At 41.4% G+C, this 18,121-nt stretch overlaps 2 pseudogenes; both read left to right on the top strand.

Moving 5' to 3' along the window:
- Positions 1-602: 602 nt before the first annotated feature.
- LOC138429933 (histone H3-like centromeric protein A pseudogene) lies at positions 603-7,866 on the top strand (annotated as a pseudogene).
- The window catches only part of LOC138429932 (nicotinamide/nicotinic acid mononucleotide adenylyltransferase 1-like), a 39,281-nt pseudogene continuing 27,959 nt past the window's right edge, over positions 6,800-18,121 (top strand).

The following is an 18,121-nucleotide window of genomic DNA, read 5'->3' as shown; positions in this document are numbered from 1 at the left end:
CTGGTGAGCCCAATTGAAAGGACTTGCTTCCACTTGAAAGACGCAGTAAACATCTGGCAAGTGAGGAGAGGTTGGAACTGTGTAGAAATCTTGGAAGAAACCAGGAGCCGGAGGCATAACTAACTAGACTCAGGGCCAGGGTCACTGGATTCATCATGACTCCTCTGTTCATCTGACTTTGACCTTGGCTGTGACTTGATTATGTGTTTCCCTCTGTTCAGTGGGAATGATGAGATGGTGAGTCACTTTTACCATTGAGACTATTAATTGTGAATAACTAAAAATCCCTTTGCAAGCAAGGGCTTCCACGGGAGCCCAATTTTGCTAAAACAGTTGGAAAAAATTGGTAGTGTACACATTTCAAGGCAGTAATAATAAACTGTAGATTTTGCTGTACAAGGAAATACATCCTTCAAGCTTCAATACATCATTCCAGGATAACTGTGAGCTTTTATTTGTTTACTCTGCCACTCCACTCAGAATGTAGGATCTTGGTTCCCTGACCAGGGACTGAACCTGGGCCCCCTGCAGTAGAAGCACAGAGTCATAACCACTGGACTGCAAGTGAAGTCCCTGTAATTTTTTATTATTAAATGTACCCCATGGTAGAACACGGAGTGCAGAAGCAGCAGGTAAGGCCAAAAATAGTAAAAGAGATTTTCATCTATTCACTCACTCAACAAACATTTACTGAACTCTTTCTATGATCTCTGCACTGGGTTGGAAATAGTACTTAAACACATATAGTCTTTGTCCTTATGAAACTCATTGCCTAGTAAAGATAGAGAAAATGGCAGTAATAAGTTCTAATCCCAGTAGTATGGGCAAGGAACCTCTTGTGTCTTTTTACATCTGAATCTGAATTTTTACGTCAGAAAACTGGCATTGTACATAACCCTAGAATTCATTCTAGGATTAAATGGAGTATTTCAGACAAAGTACTTAGCACGATACCTGAGAACAATGAGATATTTCTGGAAATAGAGAATATTTTTTTTTGCAAGCTTATTTGTAAAAAAATCTAGATCACTGGAGGAATTATTATTAACTATTGGAAGACTTCCATTGATAGAGGTATGAAAAAAAAAGTTCAGAATTAGGCAGTTTAGCTTTGCACACAATTATAGCTTGATACACAGTGTCAAAGAGGCATCTTGGTAGGCTTGAAAAAAAAGAAAGGAGAGCTAGAGTCTAGTCTTGGCTGTGTTACAATGTAACTGTTAAATCTGGGAAAACTCTCTTTATGGGTTTCAGTATTTTCAGCTATTAAATGGATTGGTACTTGAATCTGTATCCTATTCCAGTTCTAAATTTGATGATCATCTATAACAAATACTATTAAAGTGTTAGTCACTCAGTCATGTCCGACTCTTTGCAACCCCATGGACTGTAGCCCCCCATGCTCCTCTGTCCATGGAATTCTCCAGGTAAGAATACTGGAATGGGTAGCCATTCCCTTCTCCAGGGGATCCTCCTGACCCAGAGATTGAACCCAAGGCTCCTGCATTGCAGGCAGATTTTTTACTCTCTGAGCCACTTGGGAAGCCCCAAAGTATTATTACAAGTAGTAGTCAAAATACTGTGCTAGTACTAATTTCTTTTAGGTGAGGATGAAGACATGAGCCACTGATAATGAACATCATTTATATGTATAGAAGAAGATAATAACAGAAAAGAAAAAAAATATCCCAGACTAAATTTTTGACAGAAAGATTAATATAAATGTGTGTATACATGTATTTAATAGTATTTCAGATTACCACTGATGGTGTTACTTAAGAAAATTGATAAGCAAATCAACTTAAAAAAATATTTTTTAGCAGTGCCATGCAGCATGTGAGAACTTAGTTCCCTGACCAGGAATCGAACCCTGCATTGGAAGCATGGAGCCTTCGCCATTGGACCACCAGGGAAATCCTTGATAAGCAAATCAGACCACTGATTAGGAATACGCTCAAGCATAGTGGAAAGTATGCGTGGAATACTTCAGTAGCTGAAAACCAATCTTTTTAGAGAAGGCAGTCCTTGAATAAGATAGATCAGTGGTCCTCAAAGTGCAGTTCTTGGGCCAGCAGCATTAGCATAACCTGGGAACTTGTTAGAAATATAAGTTATCAGGCTATATCTGTCCTGTTTAAAAAACAAAACAAAACAAAAAAACAAAAAAACAACTGAGCGTGGGGCCCAGCAATCTGTTTAACAAATCCCCCAAGTGATTCTGATGCATGCTTACATTTGATACCCACTACCAGTCCATTCTGAAGGAGATCAGCCCTGGGATTTTTTTGGAAGGAATGATGTTAAAGCTGAAACTCCAGTACTTTGGCCACCTCATGTGAAGAGTTGACTCATTGGAAAAGACTCTGATGCTGGGAGGGGTTGGGGGCAGGAGGAGAAGGGGACGCCAGAGGATGAGATGGCTGGATGGCATCACTGACTTGATGGAAGTGAGTCTGAGTGAACTCCGGGAGTTGGTGATGGACAGGGAGGCCTGGCGTGCTGCGATTCATGGGGTCACAAAGAGTCGGACACGACTGAGCAACTGAACTGAACTGAACTGAAAGAGACTCTTGTCCAGATAAGTACTAAAAACTGAATAAAGACTAGCAAGCAAAAGATGAGTTTGGGATTAATTAATTCCTTCATGTATTTATTCAGAATCTACTATGTAGTCCAGTGGTTAAGAATCAGCCTGCCAGTGCAGGAGACAGGGGTTTTATCCCTGGTCTGGGAAGACCCCACAAGCTGCGGAGCAGCTAAGTCAGTGCGCACAACTATTGCGCCTGTGCTCTGGGGCCCAGGAGCCACAGCTAGTGAGCCTATGAGCGCTACTACAAAAGCGCATGCGCCCTAGCGCCAGTGCCCTGCAACAAAAGAAGCCGCTGCAATGAGAACCCCCGAGCATCACAACTTGAGAGGAGCTCCTGCTTGCTAAACTAGAGAAAGACCTCGTGCAGGAATGAAGACCCAGCCAAAAATTAATCAATAGAAATGAATATAAAAATCACTTTGCTTGTGTAGGGCGGTAACAAGATATATGCTCTGAAATAAAACGAAATGTCATGATTGACAACACAGGAGCCTAGGGAAAAAAAGGATCATCAAAAGTTAAAATCAGAAAGAGATCACGTCTCTGCTTCCTCTAACCAGTGATGAAACCCTGAACATACCATCTTCATTCTCTGGATCATGGTATCTTTAGCTGAACCAGAATCAGAGATTCATCCAGGAATTAGGAGGTGGTGGGCATATCAAAATCATCTAGAAGGTTTCATTCAAAACAAGGAAATGTCTCCCCCACCTTGTCTTTAGAAAAGTACTATATCCTTTCCATGAGCTGGGATTGAGAGAACAACAACAGAGAGAGGGAAAGGAGGGTGTGGGGAAGAGAGAAAGAAAAGACAGCTGGACTTGAAGTCTGTCAACTGACTTTGGCCAGGACCAGGTATGGTCTAGGAAAGCAAATTGGGTGGAGAATTGTGAGTGAAGAGTTTTAAAGGTTAGGTGGAATGATCTGGGGAATGGGGCCATTTGTAGACTGAAAATTAGCCCTATAGACTCATTGCTGGAGAAGTAGCCTCCCAGGGACCACGTGCTTTGGCTGGATGGTTAATAGAAACAAGATCTGAATAAACACAGTACTTTTCTTCCAAGGATCTGATCTCCATTGTCTCTTTCGCTCTCTTGGCTTCTCCGTGAGATAGGCGTGGGTGGGTGCTATTTCCCCATCTCATCGTAGAACAGGAACACCAGGAAAGCCACTGCCTTTGATTGGAGCAAGCACCATCAGTAAACAAATATTTATTAAGTATCTGACATTGTTTTTTTTAAAGGCATGTGTAGGGATGGTCCCTTCATTTAGTCCAAGGAAAACTCAACAAGTTAAAGGAAAATTAAGATTCTACTGCTTGTCTCATATCACTGGGAGGGGTAGTAGGGATATGGGTTCAGTACTTTTTTTTTTCTGCTAAACACAATTCTCATCATGACACATTCCTGCCCTTCCAGGCAGTTCTTGCAGCCTGTCTGTGACCAGCTATGAGGACAGGTTGTGGTAATGGGAGACCTCAATTAACCAGGAAAATTGGTTAGATTAAGTTTTGTTATTAAACAAAGTCCAATCAGAAAAAAAAGGTTTTGACTCTGCTGTTTAAATTAAAAAAAAAAAAAAAACAACCCTGAAATAAGAATAATGTAGTGCGTGCCCTCAGTTGTGTCTGACTCTTTGTGACCCCATGAACTGTAGCCCACCAAGCTCCTCTGTCCATGGAATTTCCAGGCAAGAATACTGGAGTGAGTTGCCATTTCCTTCTCCAGGGGATCTTCCCACCCAGGGATGGAACCTGGATCTCTTGGTGTCTCCTGCATTCGCAGGTAAATTCTTTACCGCTGAACCACCCAAGAAGCCTGAAACAAGAATAATAAAGGAGTGCAAGCATTTTATTTATTTTTTAATTAGAAGGAAATTGCTTTACAATGTTGTGTTGGTTTCTACCATACAACAACTCAAATCTGCCATAATTATACATATATTCCCTCCCTTTGCAAAGAGTTTTAAAACTGTGGATAGGAGATCATTGTTCTAGCCTTGCCTCTGCCATCCAGTGAATGCTATGACGTTTGACAAACAAGTTAGGCTCTTTCTGACTCAACTATCTCCCCTGTAAAATGAAGGGGTAGTTCCAAATAATTTTTATGATTCCTTTGAGTGCTCTTTTATAGTTCTATGCTTTCTTTCTGATGGCCAGGGACATCATCATTCCAATATGAGCTCATATCCAGGACTGCAGCATCAGACAGAGGAAGTGAAAGAGAATGGGTCCAAGTATGCCCCAGGAATAAGAAAGAAGCTTAGTGTTAACTTTTGGGGGAAAAACTTTGGTATCTGCTTGTTTTAATATATTTTCAATGTTTAATATATTTCACTATATTTGGTATAGGTTCATTACGATATATTTGCAAATCCAGTTATCTCAGAGTAGTAAGGTAGCAGATGATTTTAATTGGTTCCCCAGGTGGCGACAGTGGTAAAGAACCTTTCCACCAGTGCAGGAGACTCAAGAGATGCAGGTTCAATCCCCGGGTGGGGAAGATCCCCTAGAAGAGGGCATGCAATCCACTCCAGTATCCTTGCCAGGAGAATCCCATGGACAAAGGAGCCTGGTAGGCTAGTTCATAGGGTTGCAAAGATTTGGGCATGACTGAAAGAGTCGGACATCACTGAGCGACTGAACTGAACTGAACTGAAGCAACTTAACATACTTATTTGTTATAACTACACAGTGGACATAGACTGCTTGAGTAATAAGAAAAATAGTTACTAAAAAATGAACATTGGTAAAACAGAATCATTGAGGTTAAAAGCTGAAAAAGTTTATATGTCTAGTTCAATCCACTCACTTTCAGATTGGAAAACTGAGGCCCACAGAGATAAGTGACATGCTCAAATTCTGAACTTACAGAAGTGGCCTTGGGACTATTGACCAAGTTTCTAGTCTCTTAGCCCCAAAGTACTTCTTTTACTATAGTATACTTTCATCATGTTTTTCTATTTTCTCCTTGAAAAACAAAAAAGGTGACAAACAACAATAATCATTGGTCATTCTTGTAATTTAGATTCTGCTTAACCAAGCTCACATAATCCCCTGGCCAATCCAGCAGTGATGTCCTGTTCTCCGGGGGGCAGGGGTAGGGGGGCAATTTATCAGAATCCAGGCTTCACCAATAGGCTGTGGCCAAAATTCATCGGCAGCAGTAAGGTGGGGTGGCCACCGTTTTGGTGTTTGTGTGTCTCTGCTTGCCAGTGAACCTTACGTCATAATAGAGATCATTACTAACTTGTTCAAGAGACTAAACAGGACAGAGGAGCAAGGCAGAAAGGATACATGTGAGCCAAGGAGAAGAAGAGTAACGCCCTCGGCTTGTTTATCCAGAGACAGAAGCACACAGGATGCTAGTTAGCAGGGCCAGTGTGTGAAAACTCAACAGTCTCTTTATATCAGTTTCACTAATTATCCCACCCTTAATTCGGGCAATTTCAGAAAAAAGAGAGTCATTTCTGTCAACTTGAAGTTAACTGATTTTTATAAATAATCTAATTGCATTGGTACTCCGAACAAGAATTTCTTCTAGATAAAGAGTGACAAGCAGACCCAGCCGGGGCACGCGGCCGGGACGCCCCGGCCCTCCCAGCCTCTGTCCCCGGACCCAGAAGATCTAGAAGGAGCCGCGGGGCTGCAGCCCTGCTCGCCCGCCATGGGCCCGCACCGCCCGAGACGCAAGGAGGCGCCCCGTGAGCCCGGCTCCCGCCGCCCGCCGGCCGGCCCGGTCCTTAGGCACGTCCTCCCGTCCACTTGCTCGCCGGGGACGTGGAATCCTGAAGGAGATCCGAACTCTTCAGAAGACCACACACCTGCTGTTAAGAAAGACCCCCTTCTGCCTCCTGGCAAGAGAAATATGTGTTCAATTCACTCGTGGTGTGGACTTCAATTGGCAAGCCCAGGCCCTGTTGGCCCTACAAGAGGCGGCAGAAGCATTTCTAGTTCATCTCTTCGAGGATGCCTATCTCCTCTCCTTACACGCCGGCCGCGTCACGCTCTTCCCCAAGGATGTGCAGCTGGCCCGGAGGATCCGAGGCATTCAGGAAGGGCTTGGCTGAGCAGTCTCTGGTTGGTACCAGAGCTTCTGCCTGTAGCCAGCTCCAGATCCACGGAGTACAAGGTGTTGCCTGGACTTGCTCTCTCGAAGCAGAGTGTGCGAGTTGCTTTCGTAGTTAGTTTTTTTTTTAGAAGAAGACTGCATGGCTTTCCTCTGTAACAGAGGTAATATATGAGAGAATCAACACATTCCAGAAATCCTGAGAATAATTTTCAGATGAAGAGACTCTAAGGTTGACTTCACTTTGCAAATTATTCATGTGACTGATGATTTGGAAGAGATCAGATTTTCTAGGTTAAGGGGGAAAAGGATATTTACTAATTATTTTAAATCTTCTTGTACCATTTAAATTTTTTACCATATATATATATTTACTTTTATTTAAAACATGATGGAAAGAAATAAGAGAAGACCAGTCAGTTGCATGAAAGAGCCTGGCGCATCCAGCATACAAATCTCTGTCCTTCAGATTGACTTCATCGTTAACGGCAGAAGCAAGTTTGTATGTGGACTGTACCTGTCAAAAGATTATACAGCTTTTCAAAAACTCATTTGGGATGAAAACAGAAAATTGTTAAGGTTTGATGTTCTGGGTCCTTCTGGTAAATTCCTGCCAAAATCATTCAGAAATTCCAACTTGTAGAATTTATATTTTTTATTTGCAAGTCATAGAAGATGTATCATAATTTATACTTCAGAATTTTTCATTCCAGGATTTTAAAGAGCCTTTTCAATGTTTTTATAGGTATTTTTATAACTTCCTTGTGGAGAGATAATAAAAATAATTCTTAATGAAAAAAACTTGAAGCAAAGTTACTGTTATACATAGATTATACTGTGTTCTCTGTGTGTTAGCATTAAATTCTTCATTTGGACACTTTGCCAACAACCACAATTTAAACAAGAGAATTGAAGGATGTATCTTTGCCTCCAGTGGAGTAGGGTATGAGCCGATAAAATCCTTGCCCTTCTCTTTTAACTGAAAGCAGTTTAAGAGACTTCCAGGGAAATAGGAAGTACCATACTGTGTGTGATAATGATTAGTGAGGACGGATACTAATAACGATGTGTCAGCCAACTGAATTCAAACTAAAGGGAAGGACCAAGTTCTGTTGTTTGATAAATTTTAACCCTTTGTAAAAACCTTTTCCTGTTCAACATCAACTCATTTTTATGTAAACATTGGAATAAAGCTTATCTACGAATACATTTAAAAAAAAAAAAAAGAGTGACAAGCAAATGCCCTACAGAATGGCAAATGTTTGCAGGTGGATCTGATAGGGACCATCTTTACAAGGAGACCAAGTTAACTGAATACTTTTGGCTTATGCTGTGAACAAGTTTCCTCAGAAACAAGTCCATTTTTCTGATCCTCATATGTAATTTTTATAAATAAATATTTCTTATGCTTTACATCTGCGTGGAAAATTTGCCTCCTACACAAGCCCCACCTTCCAGCCAGGTCCAAATCTCTCACTACCAATGTTATCATTATCCTTGGGAGTCCAGCTGCTTTGGGTTATGAGGATTTTTCGCAAATATGAACCGAAGGGAGCAAAACATAAAGCACTTCCATTTTTTTCCTTCCCATTTCCCCAAGTTAAATAACAGTTTATTCTGCAGGCTTTCAAATCACTCCCACAAAATTGGCAATCCAAGACAATCGACACATTCATGCTAATCCACCCAGAAGTAAATACACTGTGGTAAAACTGTGACATTTGCAAAGACCATAGCTCCCCAATTACTGAAGAATTAACTAGGGATATAATGAGGGAGGGCCAAGTGTGATTCAGCCCAGAGGGAAGTAGTCTTGCCATCCTGTTTCTATCCTCAAGTGAAAACTTTCTATACATTTGAGAATTTAGAAGTGTGGCTCACTTTGACATCTGCTTTAAATAAAATTGTTACACCATATTTTTCTTGGGTTCAACCTAACAGCTGCCATAACACTCCTAAGAGGTTGCTGGCATCAAAATATTTCTCAATTTAGCCACTATTGGAACCTGCTCCAACCCTTGCAGGGACATTTGTGTCATGAAACCATAGTCCATTGGGTCTAATATTTGTTGGATGTTCACTGAAAGGAAAGGAGGTTTAGTCCGTGTAGATTATGCTGGATCCTGGAATAAGAATGAGCAACCTGGGTTTGAGTCTGAGACTTGCCCTGTTGCTAAATAATGGCACTAGGAAGAACCAATTCGTTCAGCACTGTACAAATTACTTGAATTTTTAATTATGTTTTTGCCTTACACTGACTCTGTGAGGTAAGGAAGTCACTAGCTCATCATTCCTGTCTTATAAATGAAGCAGCCCAGGCTCAGAAAGGCTGTAGTTGCATGTTATCTCATAGCAGCCATTCCCATCATGATGCAAACAAATTCAGATAGAGGTCCAGAGAAGGCAGGTGTTTCACCTGGCACCACACAGCAAGTCTGATGCAGGACGAGGCGTAATTAGTCTGGAATTTCCAGCCCGTTGCTCGGGTCACTGGACCATGCTGTCTCGGTGTGTCCTGCCTTGCCTGGGAGATGAGTGACCTCACATTTCATCCCCTAGGCCAGGAAACTGTTTCTTGGCCCTGACTGGGTCAAAGCGAGCATAACAACCATACCCAGGTAGTTGGGAGAGGAAATAAAACACTAATGATGTTCTTTGCAGTTATAGGAGCATCTCCCGTCCCTATAAATGGATGGCTTGGGTAGACTACTCTGTGGTAATAATAAATAAAGACTTGAACCACTTTAATCTCTGATCCCAGTCCACCCACAGGCTTCAGAAAAATGCCTGACCAAGCAGACAAGTTCACAGATATCAGCCTGTGTCCGATCAGGAAGGGAAGAACATTCTGGAGGCGTGGGCCCTCAGGGAGAAGGCCTAGTCCACTCCCAGACTGCTCCTAGATTGCATGCAGGCAGCCTGGAGTTACGGCTCTGCTTTGTCTGGAGCATTGGACAGTAAAATGCAATAGTAAGAAGTCAAGAGGAATATTCTTCTCTCTTCCACTGGACACTTGAGAATAATGAAATATGTTTTACTAATATACTGTGTGCAGGGCCAAATTCAAATATCTAACGGGTGGTGCAAAACTTTACATGACAAACCTTCTACTCCCAAGATATGAACTGAAAATGATAAATAATAGTGAGGGGGGAAATCTATTTTCTTGAAGATAAGGCGAAAAGAGAAAGAGTTGAGAAGTGTAGAATATAGATACTGATGTTACAGTCGCTAAAAGCACCGTTTATAAATCTGAACTTACTTAGTTTAGGAACAAAAGATGCATTTTGTGCAATTTGGTTTTGTTTATGGAGTGGTCATGTTTTGTGTGTTCCTGGAGATTAAATCCAAAGCGAAAAATCTAGAAAGATATGGGACAAAGAAATTCTCCCAGCAAAGTCTTTAGAAAGAAGGATCTTTTGCTGACTTATTTTGCTATTTAACTCTAAGAACTTATATTTAATTCCTTTTTATAGCTATTCATTAACTTTAACAGATTGCTCTGGATAAAAAAAATGATTGTTGTGGGAAAAAATAACAAAAACATATATACACACAAAAAACAAACCAAAAAATTCCTGAGAATTTCTAAAATCTATCAGATTAAACCTACCTTGTCTTATTCTTTTATTTTCCTTCATTTCATATTTAGTTTTCTTCTACTTATTACTTGTCTAATGACTTAGTAATTTCTGTGGCATTTTTCCCTAATATTTGACCTGAGTACCTATTCCCTTTAGTTGCCTTCAGGGGGACCTCTGTGTCCTTTTTGATTTTAAGCCTCTCATCTCCCCAGCAGAGAGGAAATAGTGGGGTGAGTCTTGTGCTTCCTGGCCTTCAGCAAATTCATAGTTGTCATGTATATAGGAGCTCCCTGGCTCCCTGCTCCCTGGTGTCCCTTTGGAGCTGTGGGAGGAGAAGAAAAGAAAAACTGGAACGCCACTCTAGGATAAAAATTTAAACATTTGGTTTCTGGTGCTCATTAATGAATGGTATCTAATATTTAACTTGTCTATTGAGTAGATATGAGAAATAGGGGATTAAAAGAATAAAGATAAAATGATTTAAATATAAAAGATAAGATGAGGAAAACAAAGCCGTCAGTGACATTTTATTAAATTAAAAACTTTGAATCTTGTGTGTATGTATTTTATTCCTCTTTGTGTCTGCTCACTTTTCATTCAACATTGAATAAAATTTACTATAATATGTCAGGCTCAAGGCTTTATACTGAGGATTCAGAAATGAATGACATAGTCTTTGCAGTATTTAGGACAGGCATTTCCAAACACTGTTTCATTTAATTTTTTTTCAATAATACACTAAGGTATGTATCTTTATCCCTATTTCAGAGATGTAGGAATGGTCTTTGAAAATTTAAGCAACTTGCCTGAGGTCAAGTAGTGAGTAAATGGAGAACTTGGAATGGCTCGATGACCCCAAATTCCATACTCTCTCATGCTAGCGGTACCGGCTATTGCCTCCTAAAGAATCTAAGGCAAGAGTGTAATATTTTAGAAGTGGTCCAGAGAAGGGTAGGGGAGTGAAGAAGAATGAGAAAGTGGAAAGTGTGAATAGTAGAGGAAAGGGAGAGCACGCCTGTTGAAGCGGGGAGGCAAAGGCAGGCCTGAACTTGGTGAGTCAGGTGTGAGTGTGTGCGTGTGTGTGTGTGTGGTGTGACAGGTAAGTATGGAGGTGGCGGGGGAACTTAGCTAAGCAGGCACTGCTGTGAGCTTTGGTAAAGACTTGAAAACCAGACCAGAGTTTGAATCTGAAGTCAGATTTTGAATATGAGATTAACCTCTCCAGCCATCGGAGGATGGTAAGATTGGATTTTGACGGGAAAAATAAATTCTCAATGCAGCCATCTTATAAGTAGTGAGAAATGGGGTTGTTCACTATTTCAAAGTCCATCTATAATCATCTATTCCTAGATTCCTCTGCTGTTTAAATGAGACTGGTTTACTAAGGTCTGAATGAAACCTACATGCTTGAGAACTCCCCTTGGAAAGGATTTCAAAGATCTCACATAAAGGGTATCATATTGGTTGAATCTGGAAAAAAGAATCAGAAGATAGTTACTTAACAGAGATTTGTTGAGCATCTATAACATGTGAAGGTTTGTTCTAGACATGGTTGAGAACAAGATATATGCAGAAAAAAGTGTAACTAGACAAACAGGGAAATCTTGATACATGATATCACAGCCACACAACAAGATACTTTCCGTTGCTATGAATTAATATGGAAAGTGGTCCATGAGATAGGACAGAATTGATAAGTGTCATGTAGGTGGAATAGGGTACTGACCAGGGGTATTTGTTTGTTAGAACCAATGGAAAGACGTAAATGACTCTCTTTTGTGAACTTAAATTCTCTGTATTTTACAGAAAGAAAAATTGATAAAGATGAAGATTATCCTGATGAAATGGATGATGATATTGAGGATAACTGGGAAATAATGAGTCTGGCCAGTAACTGTTCTTTTTTTTTGAGCACAGAGAGCCTAAAAACTGACAGTATCTGAAGGACATTAAGCTGGTTGCAAACCAATATTTCATTTACTACACATATTTTTCATGTTAATAAACTTTGGCTAGTAGGATTCCTTGGGGCAGGGAGTATATATCCTGAAAAGAATATTGAAAAATTAGAGAAACATTCTTATTGCTAATGATTTGGTCAACTGAGAGTGGGTAATAGACTTCATTTCTGTTTATTGCTAGGCATAACATGTTTTATTCCTTAGAGTAGAAAATATGAGCTTTTGATATCACTGCTTAGTATAACTTAGTATAATTGACTCTTCTGAGCCCTGTTTGAACTTAGTGATTCATCATTTTTCAAATTAGTAGGGACATGGTTAGGGTAATCTGAGTCTGTAATCAGTAAAACCTTCTAAATGCCTTCCACAATAATGGATTAGGCTGTCATCTGTAGTATCTATTATTTCTGTTATCATCTGAGCTTAGGATGTCAATTTAAGCTCATTAGTTTAATTTTTAAGGTGTTCCTCCTTGCTTCCGACAGTCATAGGAAGCATGTCCACTTGATGCCTGCTGCCTTATTTGTTGAATTTGGCAGAAGTGACCCCCTTGTAAAAGACAAGATACTCAAGTGTCAAGCGCTTACAGGGTCATCCATCTTCTTCGGCCCTTCCACCCACTGGGGCTGGACCACATGCACCCACCGTTCAGGCCCCGTCTCTGCTTTCTCTTTGTCATTATGCTGTTGTCAATTCCGCCGTTTATTCAGTGATTAATCATCATTTGGAAGGTTCTGCTGGGAGTCAACAGAAAGGGGAGTATTCCTGCAGGTGGTTTCTCTCTGATTAGTCAGAAGTGATAATGACTTGCTGCTGGGGTTTTGTCATAAGGAAGGGAAGCCAGTGAATTCTTTTTCCTTTGCAGAAATGCAATTGAATTTTATAAACCTGGGAAATAAACTTAATTGCACAAAGAACATTTGGGTGGGTCTTTTAAAAATGTCCCCTTGAGACAGTTTTCAGCTAAAGCACCTTAAGAATCACAATTTGCTTACAGTCTTACCATTATTATTATTTTATATTTAAGGCATTAAGATGCACGTTCATGCCAACTTAAATGCCTAAAAATAACTCTGTGGAAGATGAGCTATCTAATGGTGTATCAGCAATCACTTCTCACTGAAGTAATATATTTAATATTTTTGACAGCCACAAGATGGATAATGTTGGTATTTAACTTGGTGCAGTATTACACTTTTATGTTATTTATTTAGGAAAAAATATCTCTGCCAACAAAGATTTCAGTTGTATGGTTTAAAGATGACTGCTTCCATTAAAAAAATAAAGTGTTGAAAAGGATGGACATGCTAGAAAATTTTCCAAAGAGACTCGGGCTCTGTAAAAAGCAGGGGTGTCTTTTTTGTGGTGGCAAAATGCAAGCCGTGAGGAAGTCAGCACACTTTTGACTGGTGGAGGGAAGTAAGAGACCCAGGGAGGTGGGGAGGAAGGTGGAGTGTCCTTCAGCCTGCTCCCAGCCCGACCAACCTCCCCACCAATTATTATGCGATTTCTAATTATTATGCAATCACATAATCATTATTATGTGATTTCTCAGTGAGCAGGCAAGGTTTCCAGAACCAGAGGAATAAGTCCTTCAGTGGAGAGTGAAAAGGAGTCTGAGTGTGTGTGAACCTTTTTTTTTCACTTCTCAGCTGATCAGTGTGAGTAGAAGGATAAGTGGACTCAGAGAGAATTACTCATTTCATTCTTACTCCTGTGGGCAAATTATTCAGAGATTCCAGATTCTGCTCTATGGATTTATTCCTTGTTTTCATCCTCTCCTAAAGTGGAGTTTCTCTCAACTGACATGTCTGGATAGAGGAGACTGAACATATTGAGATTCTAGAACCAAATACTTACCTACTTTGGGTAACAAATGATCTTTTTTGCACCCTCCCTCCCCTTCGCCACATTTTCCTGGGGACTGAAATTTTCCCTTCAATCTATGCTCTCTTGGTCTGAGGCTGAGCTTGGTTTTTGGAGCCCAGGAGCAATATCTGAAGGATTTCTGTGTAGGTGGAGTAAACAGTGGCCTGCTGGTGCGCATGGTGTATTTGTGTGTGCGTGTGTGTGTGTGTGTGTGTGTGTGTGTGTGAAGTGGGGAAGGGGTTTCTTTGTATGTGTGTATAAAATGGGGAGGGCCCCTCCTCCAGGATACAGCTGCCTCTTGGGCATGGAACTTGGGCCGGTACTGGGGCGATTTGCAATTCACAGCCTCAGCCATTCACTTCTTGACAGGCTGGTTCTGAGAACTGGGAGCAGATGTTGCCTGACAGGGAACTCGACAAGAGTGACAGCCATGCTGAGCTGCCAGTCTGGGAGGTGGTAGCTGAGAGTCCTGTGGTGGAGGATGGGTTCTTGAAGAAAATGGATCAAGAGTAGCCAGGTGTGTGAGGGGCAGGGTAAGTTCAAGGAGCAGCCCAGATTCCTCTTCTGGGAAAACAGCAAAGTACTGAACACAAGCCTCTGTGTTCCCTCCTGACCTTCTAATCCCTCTTCCCCCATCTACTCCCTCTTGGAGACTTTCTCCACCCTTGTATGTATGAGGCTGATGACAGCTTGAGTGTGATCTGTCTCAGGTGGAGATTGCTTTTGACTGGACATCATGAACTGGAGTGGTGATTCCCAAAGTGTGGTCCCTTGACCAGCAGTGCTGGCATCACCTGGGAATCATTAGAAATGCAGTTTTAGAACCCTAACACAAACCTACTGAAGCAGAAACTGAGAGATGGGAGCTGGCAATCTATCATAACAAGCTCTCCAGGTATTTCTGATGTATGATACAGTTCAAGAATCACTGACCTTAAGAGACCAAGCCTTGATCCACTAGTACTTGGGTGCATTTGTCAAAGAGTTGAGGCAAAAGGGTACTAAGGAGCCCAGAACTTTAATTAGCCAGAGTATTTCAACTTCAGAAAAGCAAAACTGTTGAAAACTTGAGCGGATGTGGTTTCCCTTTGTTTTTTCTAGTGCTCAGACTAGAATTTCTAATTGTTCTTCTGGAGTTGAACCATTGTCCTTTGTGAGCAATTATCCAAGGTGTGAATTAGGGAGAAAGGGGACTTGTATTGATTAAGCCCTGGTAAGCAAATGATGCTAATAAAGAGTACTAGGATACAGGAAATTTCCCATGGTTACCAAGCTGTTTTCACTCCAGACCCCTGCTTCAGGACTGACACCAAGGATCATCTGATGAAAGAGAGTGGGACCTTCAGAAAATCAGGTGTGTGTCCAAAGTAGTGGATAGTACATAGAAGTAGATCCTTAGTAGATTCTTATGGAACTGAAACCACTTGCACTTCAAGTTTCTTTGTAACTCTTCATTTATGCATCTATCTCAACCTTCTTGAACCTAATTTTATGGTTTATATAGGCTCTTGCAGTAACAAGTTGCAGATGAGGCAACACATTTACTACCCACAGTATAAAGGGATGCGTCCCTTTATTTATCCTACAGTGACCTCTTCCAAGTTTCAAGGGTGCTTATCCGAAATCTTAACTCTTGGGTTTGGGTGTTGATGCTTCCGACTTTGAGATAGTCTCTCTGTGATTGTGCAAAGATGAGTCAGTAGCATTGATCAGCGCTGCCACGCCTCACCAGGCAGGAAAACCTCCAAGGAGAGGAATGCCACCTGACTTCACACCGGGGCTGGGCTTACGTCTGCTAGGCTTAGTGGACTTTTCCATCATGTGGTCACAAAGACCCCACTACATTCCCCCTGAATCAATGCCTCAAATTTCACTGTGGACGCTCATTATTTTTTGGCGAAAACATGTCCTGTACAAGTATTTTCTCCTGCTGGATCTAACTTTCCTGAAAGCAAGGAGCATACATCCGTCATTTTTTGTTAGCCCCTACTCCCTGTTGTAGAGCCTGAACCAGTAGATTTGCTATGGCTCTTTATGCATACTTGTGTACATGTTTTCAGAGAAGGACAGCAGATTATTCATTTGTCCCAGAGTATGAATAGGATGTGAGGGGCATGTGGCTCTATATTTGGAGGCAAATGACTGAAGCATGCTCCTTACCATCATGAACGTTAAATCTAGCAGGAGAACAAACTTGTAAAGGAATTGCTTGACAGAGAGACAGCCGCCTTCAGTGGCAGAAGTCTAAGCATTTCTGATCTGCCCAATTGATCTGGCCAAACAGGGGCGACTTTCCTCCTCCACTCCGCTACGTAATGTCTGAGGGGAATCTCATCTTAGAAAAAAACTTTTGTTCAGTCGCTGAAAACCAGGAAGAGCAGGACAGCATGGGTACTCTGGTGACTGGGAATAAAAGACGAGGATATGTTGAAATTAAGCTAACATTTATTGAGCATTTACTATGTACCAGGAACTCTTTAGTGTGCTTAATATTTACTCGTTTCTTTGATTCTCATTGTAACCTTATGAAGTTTTTGTTTCTATCCCCATCTTATAGATGAGAAAACCAAAGTGCAGAACCATTAAATAACTTGCCAAAGGAGAACTAGTTAGTGAGTGGAAAGGCTGGAATTCAAGCTCAGACAATCTGGGACTTCCCCAGTGGTCGGGAGTCTGTCTGTCGAGGCGGGGGACGTGGGTTTGGTTTGATCGCTGGTCCAGGGAGATCCTGCATGCCAAAGGGCAACTACGCCTGTGCGCTGCAACTACTGAACGAATGCACGTGCTGCCGCTACTGAAGCGCACGCGCCCTGGAGCCTGTACTCTGCCGCAAAAGAAGCCACTGCAATGCCCACACACCACAACTAGGGAGCTGCGCCTGCTTACCCCAGCTAGGGAAAGCCCAAGTGCAGCAACGGAAAGCCTGTGCACCAAGGAAGACTCGGCGCAGACAAAAATAAATGAATAGGTTAGAAAAGTCCGAACCAAACAATTCAATTTCGAAGCCTGTCTCTGAAGCACTATGCTTTACTGCATCCCTGTAAGGGGAAAAGGGGCACAGAGAGGCAGGATAGGAAAATGAACTACTTCTGTTTTGTCGTTTTTCCCAGAGATGAGCCCAACACATCAGATAGCAGTTTTGCAGGGGATCAAGACTGGACATTTCTGGGATTCTGAGAGGGAATGCATGGAACCCATTCTCTAGGAGAACTCACTTTGTCAGGTAGGTCACAGAAAAAGGGTTCTTTAGAGGGAGATCAGAAGCTTCTTTTCAACTCCTGCAGTGGTCCTTGCCTCTCCTGTTCACCTCTTCTTAATAATTTGATCAGTCCTCTGTGGAAAGCACTTAGTTGCTATGGCAATGAGTACTCTATAAATATTAATAGAATAAAGCCAAACACAATATCACCCTGTTAATGCAGAGGCTCACAGAATTAGCCTTGAACACTGTGGTCTAATGATGTGCCACTCCATCATTTTGTTTTAAATCCCGAGAACACGTGTGCTAGCCCTGGACCTTGTAGTGATAGGGAATGAAGATCTGGAGTAAAGGCTGTCACGCTATTCCGGAAGCCCTGATCCACCTCTTTCCAAGTGTTGTGTGCATCGTATACATTCACTGTCCCAAAGGTTTTAGGGAAACTTGGGAGAAACGATTGTTATTCTGGTTCTTTGATATTATCTTTGGAAACTTAACTCATGGGATTTTTATCACTGAAGGCATACAGATTCATCTAATTTAGAGGAAAAAGGTATCTTAATGATGGGTTTAACTAGGAGTCTTAAACTCAAATGCCTACAGAGTTGAGGTCAACCAAGTAAGTGAGAAAGGCAGGCTTGCATAAAACAGTTGTGAGTGGTAGGCACTGTGGCATGTCCAGGGCTTGGAATCTTATTCTAGATGCAGTGTGTATAGAAATATTCCAGTTATGGAAATACACACCACATATATGTATGTATATATATGGGGTTTCCCAGGTGCCACAGTGGTAAAGAATCCACCTGCCAATGAAGGAGATGAGAGAGACACAAGTTCAATCCAGGGAAGGT

Source organism: Ovis canadensis, chromosome 25 (assembly GCF_042477335.2).
Source record: "Ovis canadensis isolate MfBH-ARS-UI-01 breed Bighorn chromosome 25, ARS-UI_OviCan_v2, whole genome shotgun sequence".
Lineage (NCBI taxonomy): Eukaryota > Metazoa > Chordata > Mammalia > Artiodactyla > Bovidae > Ovis > Ovis canadensis.
The sequence above is the reverse complement of the archived record's forward strand: the minus strand, read 5'-3'. Positions and strand labels throughout refer to the sequence as shown.